A 12,807-nucleotide genomic window follows, 5' to 3' on the forward strand; every position below is an offset into this window, starting at 1 on the left:
TTAGGACAATTGTTGTTTCAGTGATATCTGCAGAATTATTTTCTTCCATTTTTAGCTGCACTGCATTGCTTAAAATTGGAATTTTGCCTAAAGTGCACTAAGGCAAAGGTTTGAAAAAAGCTTAAAATACCTTTCAGAATCTTACCTCTGGCATTGAGTGCACATGCATATTATCAAATAAAGCCTAGATTCTTGGGGTTTTGGTGATTCTTACACCAGTTAACCCTGAAACCAAGCTCATTGAGATCACCTTCCAAAACAACATCTCCAATAGTAGAATCCTTGTCCAAATATAGAATTTTACTCTTGCTGATACGTTCTCATTAGTGTGGTGGGCTTGCGTAACCATTTGTGACCAATATTTTGTTTCAGGAAAGTATATTTTTCCCTCAATTGAGTGAAAAGGGTTGCATTAATTCTTGGAGGAAATTCTGAACCCTAACCCTAACTTGCAAACCCAGAGCTAGGGTTAGGGTTAGGATTCCTGCAAAACATAGATACTTTTTGATGGCATGGCTGTGTTTTAGGGCAGAAATGATGTTTAGGACAATTGTTGTTTCAGTGATATCTGCAGAATTATTTTCTTCCATTTTTAGCTGCACTGCATTGCTTAAAATTGGAATTTTGCCTAAAGTGCACTAAGGCAAAGGTTTGAAAAAAGCTTCAAATACCTTTCAAAATCTTACCTCTGGCATTGAGTGCACATGCATATTATCAAATAAAGCCCAGATTCTTGGGGTTTTGGTGATTCTTACACCAGTTAAGACTGAAACCAAGCTCATTGAGATCAGCTTCCAAAACAACATCTGCAAAAGTAAAATACTTGTCCAAATATAGAATTTTACTCTTGTTGGTACGTTCTCATTAGTTTGATGGGCTTGCTTAACCATTTGTGACCAATATTTTGTTTCAGGAAAGTATATTTTGCCCTCAATTGAGTGAAAAGGGTTGCATTAATTCTTGGAGGAAATTCTGAACCCTAACCCTAACTTGCAAACCCAGAGCTAGGGTTAGGGTTAGGATTCCTGCATAACATAGATACTTTTTGATGGCATAGCTGTGTTTTAGGGCAGAAATGATATTTAGGACAATTGTTGTTTCAGTGATATCTGCAGAATTATTTTCTTTCATTTTTAGCTGCACTGCATTGCTTAAAATTGCAATTTTACCTAAAGTGCACGCAGGCAAAGGTTTGAAAAAAGCTTAAAATACCTTTCAGAATCTTACCTCTGGCATTGAGTGCACATGCATATTATCAAATAAAGCCTAGATTCTTGGGGTTTTGGTGATTCTTACACCAGTTAAGCCTGAAACCAAGCTCATTGAGATCACCTTCCAAAACAACATCTCCAATAGTAGAATCCTTGTCCAAATATAGAATTTTACTCTTGCTGATACGTTCTCATTAGTGTGGTGGGCTTGCGTAACCATTTGTGACCAATATTTTGTTTCAGGAAAGTATATTTTGCCCTCAATTGAGTGAAAAGGGTTGCATTAATTCTTGGAGGAAATTCTGAACCCTAACCCTAACTTGCAAACCCAGAGCTAGGGTTAGGGTTAGGATTCCTGCAAAACATAAATATTTTTTGATGGCATGGCTGTGTTTTAGGGCAGAAATGATATTTAGGAAAAGTGTTGTTTCAATGATATCTGCAGAATTTTTTTCTTCCATTTTTAGCTGCACTGCATTGCTTAAAATTGGAATTTTGCCTAAAGTGCACTAAGGCAAAGTTTTGAAAAAAGCTAAAAATACCTTTCAAAATCTTACCTCTTTCATTGAGTGCATATGCATATTATCAAATAAAGCCCAGATTCTCTTGGTTTTGGTGATTCTTACACCAGTTAAGCCTGAAACCAAGCTCATTGAGATCCCCTTCCAAAACAACATCTCCAATAGCAGAACTCTTGTCCAAATATAGAATTTTACTCTTGCCGATACGTTCTAATTAGTTTGTTGGGCTTGCTTAACCGCTTGTGACCAATATTTTGTTTCAGGAAAGTATAATTTGCCCTCAATTGAGTGAAAAGGGTTGCATTAATTCTTGGTGGAAATTCTGAACCCTAACCCTAACTTGCAAACCCTGAGCTAGGGTTAGGGTTAGGATTCCTGCAAAACATAGATACTTTTTGATGGCATAGCTGTGTTTTAGGGCAGAAATGATATTTAGGAAAAGTGTTGTTTCAATGATATCTGCAGAATTTTTTTCTTCCATTTTTAGCTGCACTGCATTGCTTAAAATAGGAATTTTGCCAAAAGTGCACTAAGGCAAAGGTTTGAAAAAAGCTTAAAATACCTTTCAATATCTTACCTCTGGCATTGAGTGCACATGCATATTATCAAATAAAGTCCAGATTCTTGGGGTTTTGGTGATTCTTACACCAGTTAAGCCTGAAACCAAGCTCATTGAGTTCACCTTCCAAAACAACATCTCCAAAAGTAGAATACTTGTCCAAATATAGAATTTTACTCTTGTTGGTACGTTCTCATTAGTTTGATGGGCTTGCTTAACCATTTGTGACCAATATTTTGTTTCTGGAAAGTATATTTTGCCCTCAATTGAGTGAAAAGGGTTGCATTAATTCTTGGAGGAAATTCTGAACCCTAACCCTAACTTGCAAACCCAGAGCTAGGGTTAGGGTTAGGATTCCTGCAAAACATAGATACTTTTTGATGGCATGGCTGTGTTTTAGGCCAGAAATGATATTTAGGACAATTGTTGTTTCAATGATATCTGCAGAATTTTTTTCTTCCATTTTTAGCTGCACTGCATTGCTTAAAATTGGAATTTTGCCTAAAGTGCACTAAGGCAAAGGTTTGAAAAAAGCTTAAAATACCTTTCAAAATCTTACCTCTGGCATTGAGTGCACATGCATATTATCAAATAAAGCCCAGATTCTTGGGGTTTGGGTGATTCTTACACCAGTTAAGCCTGAAACCAAGCTCATTGAGATCAGCTTCCAAAACAACATCTCCAATAGTAGAATCCTTGTCCAAATATAGAATTTTACTCTTGCTGATACATTGTCATTAGTGTGGTGGGCTTGCTTAACCATTTGTGACCAATATTTTGTTTCAGGAAAGTATATTTTGCCCTCAATTGAGTGAAAAGGGTTGCATTAATTCTTGGAGGTAATTCTGAACCCTAACCCTAACTTGCAAACCCAGAGCTAGGGTTAGGGTTAGGATTCCTGCAAAACATAGATACTTTTTGATGGCATGGCTGTGTTTTAGGGCAGAAATGATGTTTAGGACAATTGTTGTTTCAGTGATATCTGCAGAATTATTTTCTTCCATTTTTAGCTGCACTGCATTGCTTAAAATTGGAATTTTGCCTAAAGTGCACTAAGGCAAAGGTTTGAAAAAAGCTTAAAATACCTTTCAGAATCTTACCTCTGGCATTGAGTGCACATGCATATTATCAAATAAAGCCTAGGTTCTTGGGGTTTTGGTGATTCTTACACCAGTTAACCCTGAAACCAAGCTCATTGAGATCACCTTCCAAAACAACATCTCCAATAGTAGAATCCTTGTCCAAATATAGAATTTTACTCTTGCTGATACGTTCTCATTAGTGTGGTGGGCTTGCGTAACCATTTGTGACCAATATTTTGTTTCAGGAAAGTATATTTTTCCCTCAATTGAGTGAAAAGGGTTGCATTAATTCTTGGAGGAAATTCTGAACCCTAACCCTAACTTGCAAACCCAGAGCTAGGGTTAGGGTTAGGATTCCTGCAAAACATAGATACTTTTTGATGGCATGGCTGTGTTTTAGGGCAGAAATGATGTTTAGGACAATTGTTGTTTCAGTGATATCTGCAGAATTATTTTCTTCCATTTTTAGCTGCACTGCATTGCTTAAAATTGGAATTTTGCCTAAAGTGCACTAAGGCAAAGGTTTGAAAAAAGCTTCAAATACCTTTCAAAATCTTACCTCTGGCATTGAGTGCACATGCATATTATCAAATAAAGCCCAGATTCTTGGGGTTTTGGTGATTCTTACACCAGTTAAGACTGAAACCAAGCTCATTGAGATCAGCTTCCAAAACAACATCTGCAAAAGTAAAATACTTGTCCAAATATAGAATTTTACTCTTGTTGGTACGTTCTCATTAGTTTGATGGGCTTGCTTAACCATTTGTGACCAATATTTTGTTTCAGGAAAGTATATTTTGCCCTCAATTGAGTGAAAAGGGTTGCATTAATTCTTGGAGGAAATTCTGAACCCTAACCCTAACTTGCAAACCCAGAGCTAGGGTTAGGGTTAGGATTCCTGCATAACATAGATACTTTTTGATGGCATAGCTGTGTTTTAGGGCAGAAATGATATTTAGGACAATTGTTGTTTCAGTGATATCTGCAGAATTATTTTCTTTCATTTTTAGCTGCACTGCATTGCTTAAAATTGCAATTTTACCTAAAGTGCACTAAGGCAAAGGTTTGAAAAAAGCTTAAAATACCTTTCAAAATCTTACCTCTGGCAATGAGTGCACATGCATATTATCAAAAAAAGCCCAGATTCTTGGGGTTTTGGTGATTCTTACACCAATTAAGCCTGAAACCAAGCTCATTGAGATAACCTTCCAAAACAATATTTCCAATAGTAGAATCCTTGTCCAAATATAGAATTTTACTCTTGCTGATACATTGTCATTAGTGTGGTGGGCTTGCTTAACCATTTGTGACCAATATTTTGTTTCAGGAAAGTATATTTTGCCCTCAATTGAGTGAAAAGGGTTGCATTAATTCTTGGAGGTAATTCTGAACCCTAACCCTAACTTGCAAACCCAGAGCTAGGGTTAGGGTTAGGATTCCTGCAAAACATAGATACTTTTTGATGGCATGGCTGTGTTTTAGGGCAGAAATGATGTTTAGGACAATTGTTGTTTCAGTGATATCTGCAGAATTATTTTCTTCCATTTTTAGCTGCACTGCATTGCTTAAAATTGGAATTTTGCCTAAAGTGCACTAAGGCAAAGGTTTGAAAAAAGCTTAAAATACCTTTCAGAATCTTACCTCTGGCATTGAGTGCACATGCATATTATCAAATAAAGCCTAGATTCTTGGGGTTTTGGTGATTCTTACACCAGTTAAGCCTGAAACCAAGCTCATTGAGATCACCTTCCAAAACAACATCTCCAATAGTAGAATCCTTGTCCAAATATAGAATTTTACTCTTGCTGATACGTTCTCATTAGTGTGGTGGGCTTGCGTAACCATTTGTGACCAATATTTTGTTTCAGGAAAGTATATTTTTCCCTCAATTGAGTGAAAAGGGTTGCATTAATTCTTGGAGGAAATTCTGAACCCTAACCCTAACTTGCAAACCCAGAGCTAGGGTTAGGGTTAGGATTCCTGCAAAACATAGATACTTTTTGATGGCATGGCTGTGTTTTAGGGCAGAAATGATGTTTAGGACAATTGTTGTTTCAGTGATATCTGCAGAATTATTTTCTTCCATTTTTAGCTGCACTGCATTGCTTAAATTGGAATTTTGCCTAAAGTGCACTAAGGCAAAGGTTTGAAAAAAGCTTCAAATACCTTTCAAAATCTTACCTCTGGCAATGAGTGCACATGCATATTATCAAAAAAAGCCCAGATTCTTGGGGTTTTGGTGATTCTTACACCAATTAAGCCTGAAACCAAGCTCATTGAGATAACCTTCCAAAACAATATTTCCAATAGTAGAATTCTTGTCCAAATATAGAATTTTACTCTTGCTGGTACGTTCTCATTAGTTTGATGGGCTTGCTTAACCATTTGTGACCAATATTTTGTTTCAGGAAAGTATATTTTGCCCTCAATTGAGTGAAAAGGGTTGCATTAATTCTTGGAGGAAATTCTGAACCCTAACCCTAACTTGCAAACCCAGAGCTAGGGTTAGGGTTAGGATTCCTGCAAAACATAAATATTTTTTGATGGCATGGCTGTGTTTTAGGGCAGAAATGATATTTAGGAAAAGTGTTGTTTCAATGATATCTGCAGAATTTTTTTCTTCCATTTTTAGCTGCACTGCATTGCTTAAAATTGGAATTTTGCCTAAAGTGCACTAAGGCAAAGTTTTGAAAAAAGCTAAAAATACCTTTCAAAATCTTACCTCTTTCATTGAGTGCATATGCATATTATCAAATAAAGCCCAGATTCTCTTGGTTTTGGTGATTCTTACACCAGTTAAGCCTGAAACCAAGCTCATTGAGATCCCCTTCCAAAACAACATCTCCAATAGTAGAACTCTTGTCCAAATATAGAATTTTACTCTTGCCGATACGTTCTAATTAGTTTGTTGGGCTTGCTTAACCGCTTGTGACCAATATTTTGTTTCAGGAAAGTATAATTTGCCCTCAATTGAGTGAAAAGGGTTGCATTAATTCTTGGTGGAAATTCTGAACCCTAACCCTAACTTGCAAACCCTGATCTAGGGTTAGGGTTAGGATTCCTGCAAAACATAGATACTTTTTGATGGCATAGCTGTGTTTTAGGGCAGAAATGATATTTAGGAAAAGTGTTGTTTCAATGATATCTGCAGAATTTTTTTCTTCCATTTTTAGCTGCACTGCATTGCTTAAAATAGGAATTTTGCCAAAAGTGCACTAAGGCAAAAGTTTGAAAAAAGCTTAAAATACCTTTCAATATCTTACCTCTGGCATTGAGTGCACATGCATATTATCAAATAAAGTCCAGATTCTTGGGGTTTTGGTGATTCTTACACCAGTTAAGCCTGAAACCAAGCTCATTGAGTTCACCTTCCAAAACAACATCTCCAAAAGTAGAATACTTGTCCAAATATAGAATTTTACTCTTGTTGGTACGTTCTCATTAGTTTGATGGGCTTGCTTAACCATTTGTGACCAATATTTTGTTTCTGGAAAGTATATTTTGCCCTCAATTGAGTGAAAAGGGTTGCATTAATTCTTGGAGGAAATTCTGAACCCTAACCCTAACTTGCAAACCCAGAGCTAGGGTTAGGGTTAGGATTCCTGCAAAACATAGATACTTTTTGATGGCATGGCTGTGTTTTAGGCCAGAAATGATATTTAGGACAATTATTGTTTCAATGATATCTGCAGAATTTTTTTCTTCCATTTTTAGCTGCACTGCATTGCTTAAAATTGGAATTTTGCCTAAAGTGCACTAAGGCAAAGGTTTGAAAAAAGCTTCAAATACCTTTCAAAATCTTACCTCTGGCATTGAGTGCACATGCATATTATCAAATAAAGCCCAGATTCTTGGGGTTTTGGTGATTCTTACACCAGTTAAGCCTGAAACCAAGCTCATTGAGATCAGCTTCCAAAACAACATCTGCAAAAGTAAAATACTTGTCCAAATATAGAATTTTACTCTTGTTGGTACGTTCTCATTAGTTTGATGGGCTTGCTTAACCATTTGTGACCAATATTTTGTTTCAGGAAAGTATATTTTGCCCTCAATTGAGTGAAAAGGGTTGCATTAATTCTTGGAGGAAATTCTGAACCCTAACCCTAACTTGCAAACCCAGAGCTAGGGTTAGGGTTAGGATTCCTGCATAACATAGATACTTTTTGATGGCATAGCTGTGTTTTAGGGCAGAAATGATATTTAGGACAATTGTTGTTTCAGTGATATCTGCAGAATTATTTTCTTCCATTTTTAGCTGCACTGCATTGCTTAAAATTGGAATTTTGCCTAAAGTGCACTAAGGCAAAGGTTTGAAAAAAGCTTAAAATACCTTTCAAAATCTTACCTCTGGCAATGAGTGCACATGCATATTATCAAAAAAAGCCCAGATTCTTGGGGTTTTGGTGATTCTTACACCAATTAAGCCTGAAACCAAGCTCATTGAGATAACCTTCCAAAACAGTATTTCCAATAGTAGAATTCTTGTCCAAATATAGAATTTTACTCTTGCTGGTACGTTCTCATTAGTTTGATGGGCTTGCTTAACCATTTGTGACCAATATTTTGTTTCAGGAAAGTATATTTTGCCCTCAATTGAGTGAAAAGGGTTGCATTAATTCTTGGAGGAAATTCTGAACCCTAACCCTAACTTGCAAACCCAGAGCTAGGGTTAGGGTTAGGATTCCTGCAAAACATAAATATTTTTTGATGGCATGGCTGTGTTTTAGGGCAGAAATGATATTTAGGAAAAGTGTTGTTTCAATGATATCTGCAGAATTTTTTTCTTCCATTTTTAGCTGCACTGCATTGCTTAAAATTGGAATTTTGCCTAAAGTGCACTAAGGCAAAGTTTTGAAAAAAGCTAAAAATACCTTTCAAAATCTTACCTCTTTCATTGAGTGCATATGCATATTATCAAATAAAGCCCAGATTCTCTTGGTTTTGGTGATTCTTACACCAGTTAAGCCTGAAACCAAGCTCATTGAGATCCCCTTCCAAAACAACATCTCCAATAGTAGAACTCTTGTCCAAATATAGAATTTTACTCTTGCCGATACGTTCTAATTAGTTTGTTGGGCTTGCTTAACCGCTTGTGACCAATATTTTGTTTCAGGAAAGTATAATTCGCCCTCAATTGAGTGAAAAGGGTTGCATTAATTCTTGGAGGAAATTCTGAACCCTAACCCTAACTTGCAAACCCAGAGCTAGGGTTAGGGTTAGGATTCCTGCAAAACATAGATACTTTTTGATGGCATGGCTGTGTTTTAGGCCAGAAATGATATTTAGGACAATTGTTGTTTCAATGATATCTGCAGAATTTATTTCTTCCATTTTTAGCTGTACTGTATTGCTTAAAATTGGAATTTTGCCTAAAGTGCACTAAGGCAAAGGTTTGAAAAAAGCTTAAAATACCTTTCAAAATCTTACCTCTGGCATTGAGTGCACATGCATATTATCAAATAAAGCCTAGATTCTTGGGGTTTTGGTGATTCTTACACCAGTTAAGCCTGAAACCAAGCTCATTGAGATCAGCTTCCAAAACAACATCTCCAAAAGTAGAATACTTGTCCAAATACAGAATTTTACTCGTGTTGGTACGTTCTCATTAGTTTGATGGGCTTGCTTATCCATTTGTGACCAATATTTTGTTTCAGGAAAGTATATTTTGCCCTCAATTGAGTGAAAAGGGTTGCATTAATTCTTGGAGGAAATTCTGAACCCTAACCCTAACTTGCAAACCCAGAGCTAGGGTTAGGGTTAGGATTCCTGCAAAACATAGATACTTTTTGATGGCATAGCTGTGTTTTAGGGCAGAAATGATATTTAGGAAAAGTGTTGTTGCAATGATATCTGCAGAATTTTTTTCTTCCATTTTTAGCTGCACTGCATTGCTTAAAATTGGAATTTTGCCTAAAGTGCACTAAGGCAAAGGTTTGAAAAAAGCTTAAAATACCTTTCAAAATCTTACCTCTGGCATTGAGTGCACATGCATATTATCAAATAAAGCCGAGATTCTTGGGGTTTTGGTGATTCTTACACCAGTTAAGCCTGAAACCAAGCTCATTGAGATCACCTTCCAAAACAACATCTCCAATAGTAGAATCCTTGTCCAAATATAGAATTTTACTCTTGCTGATACGTTCTCATTAGTGTGGTGGGCTTGCTTAACCATTTGTGACCAATATTTTGTTTCAGGAAAGTATATTTTGCCCTCAATTGAGTGAAAAGGGTTGCATTAATTCTTGGAGGAAATTCTGAACCCTAACCCTAACTTGCAAACCCAGAGCTAGGGTTAGGGATAGGATTCCTGCAAAACATAGATACTTTTTGATGGCATGGCTGTGTTTTAGGCCAGAAATGATATTTAGGACAATTGTTGTTTCAATGATATCTGCAGAATTTTTTTCTTCCATTTTTAGCTGCACTGTATTGCTTAAAATTGGAATTTTGCCTAAAGTGTACTAAGGCAAAGGTTTGAAAAAAGCTTAAAATACCTTTAAAAATCTTACCTCTGGCATTGAGTGCACATGCATATTATCAAATAAAGCCCAGATTCTTGGGGTTTTGGTGATTCTTACACCAGTTAAGCCTGAAACCAAGCTCATTGAGATCACCTTCCAAAACAACATCTCCAATAGTAGAATTCTTGTCCAAATATAGAATTTTACTCTTGCCGGTACGTTCTCATTAGTTTGTTTGGCTTGCTTAACCGCTTGTGACCAATATTTTGTTTCAGGAAAGTATAATTTGCCCTCAATTGAGTGAAAAGGGTTGCATTAATTCTTGGTGGAAATTCTGAACCCTAACCCTAACTTGCAAACCCTGAGCTAGGGTTAGGGTTAGGATTCCTGCAAAACATAGATACTTTTTGATGGCATGGCTGTGTTTTAGGCCAGAAATGATATTTAGGACAATTGTTGTTTCAATGATATCTGCAGAATTTTTTTCTTCCATTTTTAGCTGCACTGCATTGCTTAAAATTGGAATTTTGCCTAAAGTGCACTAAGGCAAAGGTTTGAAAAAAGCTTAAAATACCTTTCAAAATCTTACCTCTGGCATTGAGTGCACATGCATATTATCAAATAAAGCCCAGATTCTTGGGGTTTTGGTGATTCTTACACCAGTTAATCCTGAAACCAAGCTCATTGAGATCACCTTCCAAAACAACATCTCCAATAGTAGAATCCTTGTCCAAATATAGAATTTTACTCTTGCTGATACGTTCTCATTAGTGTGGTGGGCTTGCTTAACCATTTGTGACCAATATTTTGTTTCAGGAAAGTATATTTTGCCCTCAATTGAGTGAAAAGGGTTGCATTAATTCTTGGAGGAAATTCTGAACCCTAACCCTAACTTGCAAACCCAGAGCTAGGGTTAGGGTTAGGATTCCTGCAAAACATAGATACTTTTTGATGGCATAGCTGTGTTTTAGGGCAGAAATGATATTTAGGACAATTGTTGTTTCAGTGATATCTGCAGAATTATTTTCTTCCATTTTTAGCTGCACTGCATTGCTTAAAATTGGAATTTTGTCTAAAGTGCACTAAGGCAAAGGTTTGAAAAAAGCTTAAAATACCTTTCAAAATCTTACCTCTGGCATTGAGTGCACATGCATATTATGAAATAAAGCCCAGATTCTTGGGGTTTTGGTGATTCTTACACCAGTTAATCCTGAAACCAAGCTCATTGAGATCACCTTCCAAAACAACATCTCCAATAGTAGAATCCTTGTCCAAATATAGAATTTTACTCTTGCTGATACGTTCTCATTAGTGTGGTGGGCTTGCTTAACCATTTGTGACCAATATTTTGTTTCAGGAAAGTATATTTTGCCCTCAATTGAGTGAAAAGGGTTGCATTAATTCTTGGAGGAAATTCTGAACCCTAACCCTAACTTGCAAACCCAGAGCTAGGGTTAGGGTTAGGATTCCTGCAAGACATAGATACTTTTTGATGGCATGGCTGTGTTTTAGGGCAGAAATGATATTTAGGAAAAGTGTTGTTTGAATGTTATCTGCAGTATTTTTTTCTTCCATTTTTAGCTGCACTACATTGCTTAAAATTGGAATTTTGCCTAAAGTGCACAAAGGCAAAGGTTTGAAAAAAGCTTCAAATACCTTTCAAAATCTTACCTCTGGCATTGAGTGCACATGCATATTATCAAATAAAGCCCAGATTCTTGGGGTTTTGGTAATTCTTACACCAGTTAAGCCTGAAACCAAGCTCATTGAGATCACCTTCCAAAACAACATCTCCAATAGTAGAATCCTTGTCCAAATATAGAATTTTACTCTTGCTGATACGTTCTCATTAGTGTGGTGGGCTTGCTTAACCATTTGTGACCAATATTTTGTTTCAGGAAAGTATATTTTGCCCTCAATTGAGTGAAAAGGGTTGCATTAATTCTTGGAGGAAATTCTGAACCCTAACCCTAACTTGCAAACCCAGAGCTAGGGTTAGGGTTAGGATTCCTGCAAAACATAGATACTTTTTGATGGCATGGCTGTGTTTTAGGCCAGAAATGATATTTAGGACAATTGTTGTTTCAATGATATCTGCAGAATTTTTTTCTTCCATTTTTAGCTGTACTGTATTGCTTAAAATTGGAATTTTGCCTAAAGTGCACTAAGGCAAAGGTTTGAAAAAAGCTTAAAATACCTTTCAAAATCTTACCTCTGGCATTGAGTGCACATGCATATTATCAAATAAAGCCTAGATTCTTGGGGTTTTGGTGATTCTTACACCAGTTAAGCCTGAAACCAAGCTCATTGAGATCAGCTTCCAAAACAACATCTCCAAAAGTAGAATACTTGTCCAAATACAGAATTTTACTCGTGTTGGTACGTTCTCATTAGTTTGATGGGCTTGCTTATCCATTTGTGACCAATATTTTGTTTCAGGAAAGTATATTTTGCCCTCAATTGAGTGAAAAGGGTTGCATTAATTCTTGGAGGAAATTCTGAACCCTAACCCTAACTTGCAAACCCAGAGCTAGGGTTAGGGTTAGGATTCCTGCAAAACATAGATACTTTTTGATGGCATAGCTGTGTTTTAGGGCAGAAATGATATTTAGGAAAAGTGTTGTTGCAATGATATCTGCAGAATTTTTTTCTTCCATTTTTAGCTGCACTGCATTGCTTAAAATTGGAATTTTGCCTAAAGTGCACTAAGGCAAAGGTTTGAAAAAAGCTTAAAATACCTTTCAAAATCTTACCTCTGGCATTGAGTGCACATGCATATTATCAAATAAAGCCCAGATTCTTGGGGTTTTGGTGATTCTTACACCAGTTAAGCCTGAAACCAAGCTCATTGAGATCACCTTCCAAAACAACATCTCCAATAGTAGAATCCTTGTCCAAATATAGAATTTTACTCTTGCTGATACGTTCTCATTAGTGTGGTGGGCTTGCTTAACCGTTTGTGACCAATATTTT

The sequence above is a fragment of the Lepisosteus platostomus genome, chromosome 6, assembly GCF_059453375.1.
Source record: "Lepisosteus platostomus isolate fLepPlt1 chromosome 6, fLepPlt1.hap1, whole genome shotgun sequence".
In the NCBI taxonomy this organism is placed as follows: domain Eukaryota; kingdom Metazoa; phylum Chordata; class Actinopteri; order Semionotiformes; family Lepisosteidae; genus Lepisosteus; species Lepisosteus platostomus.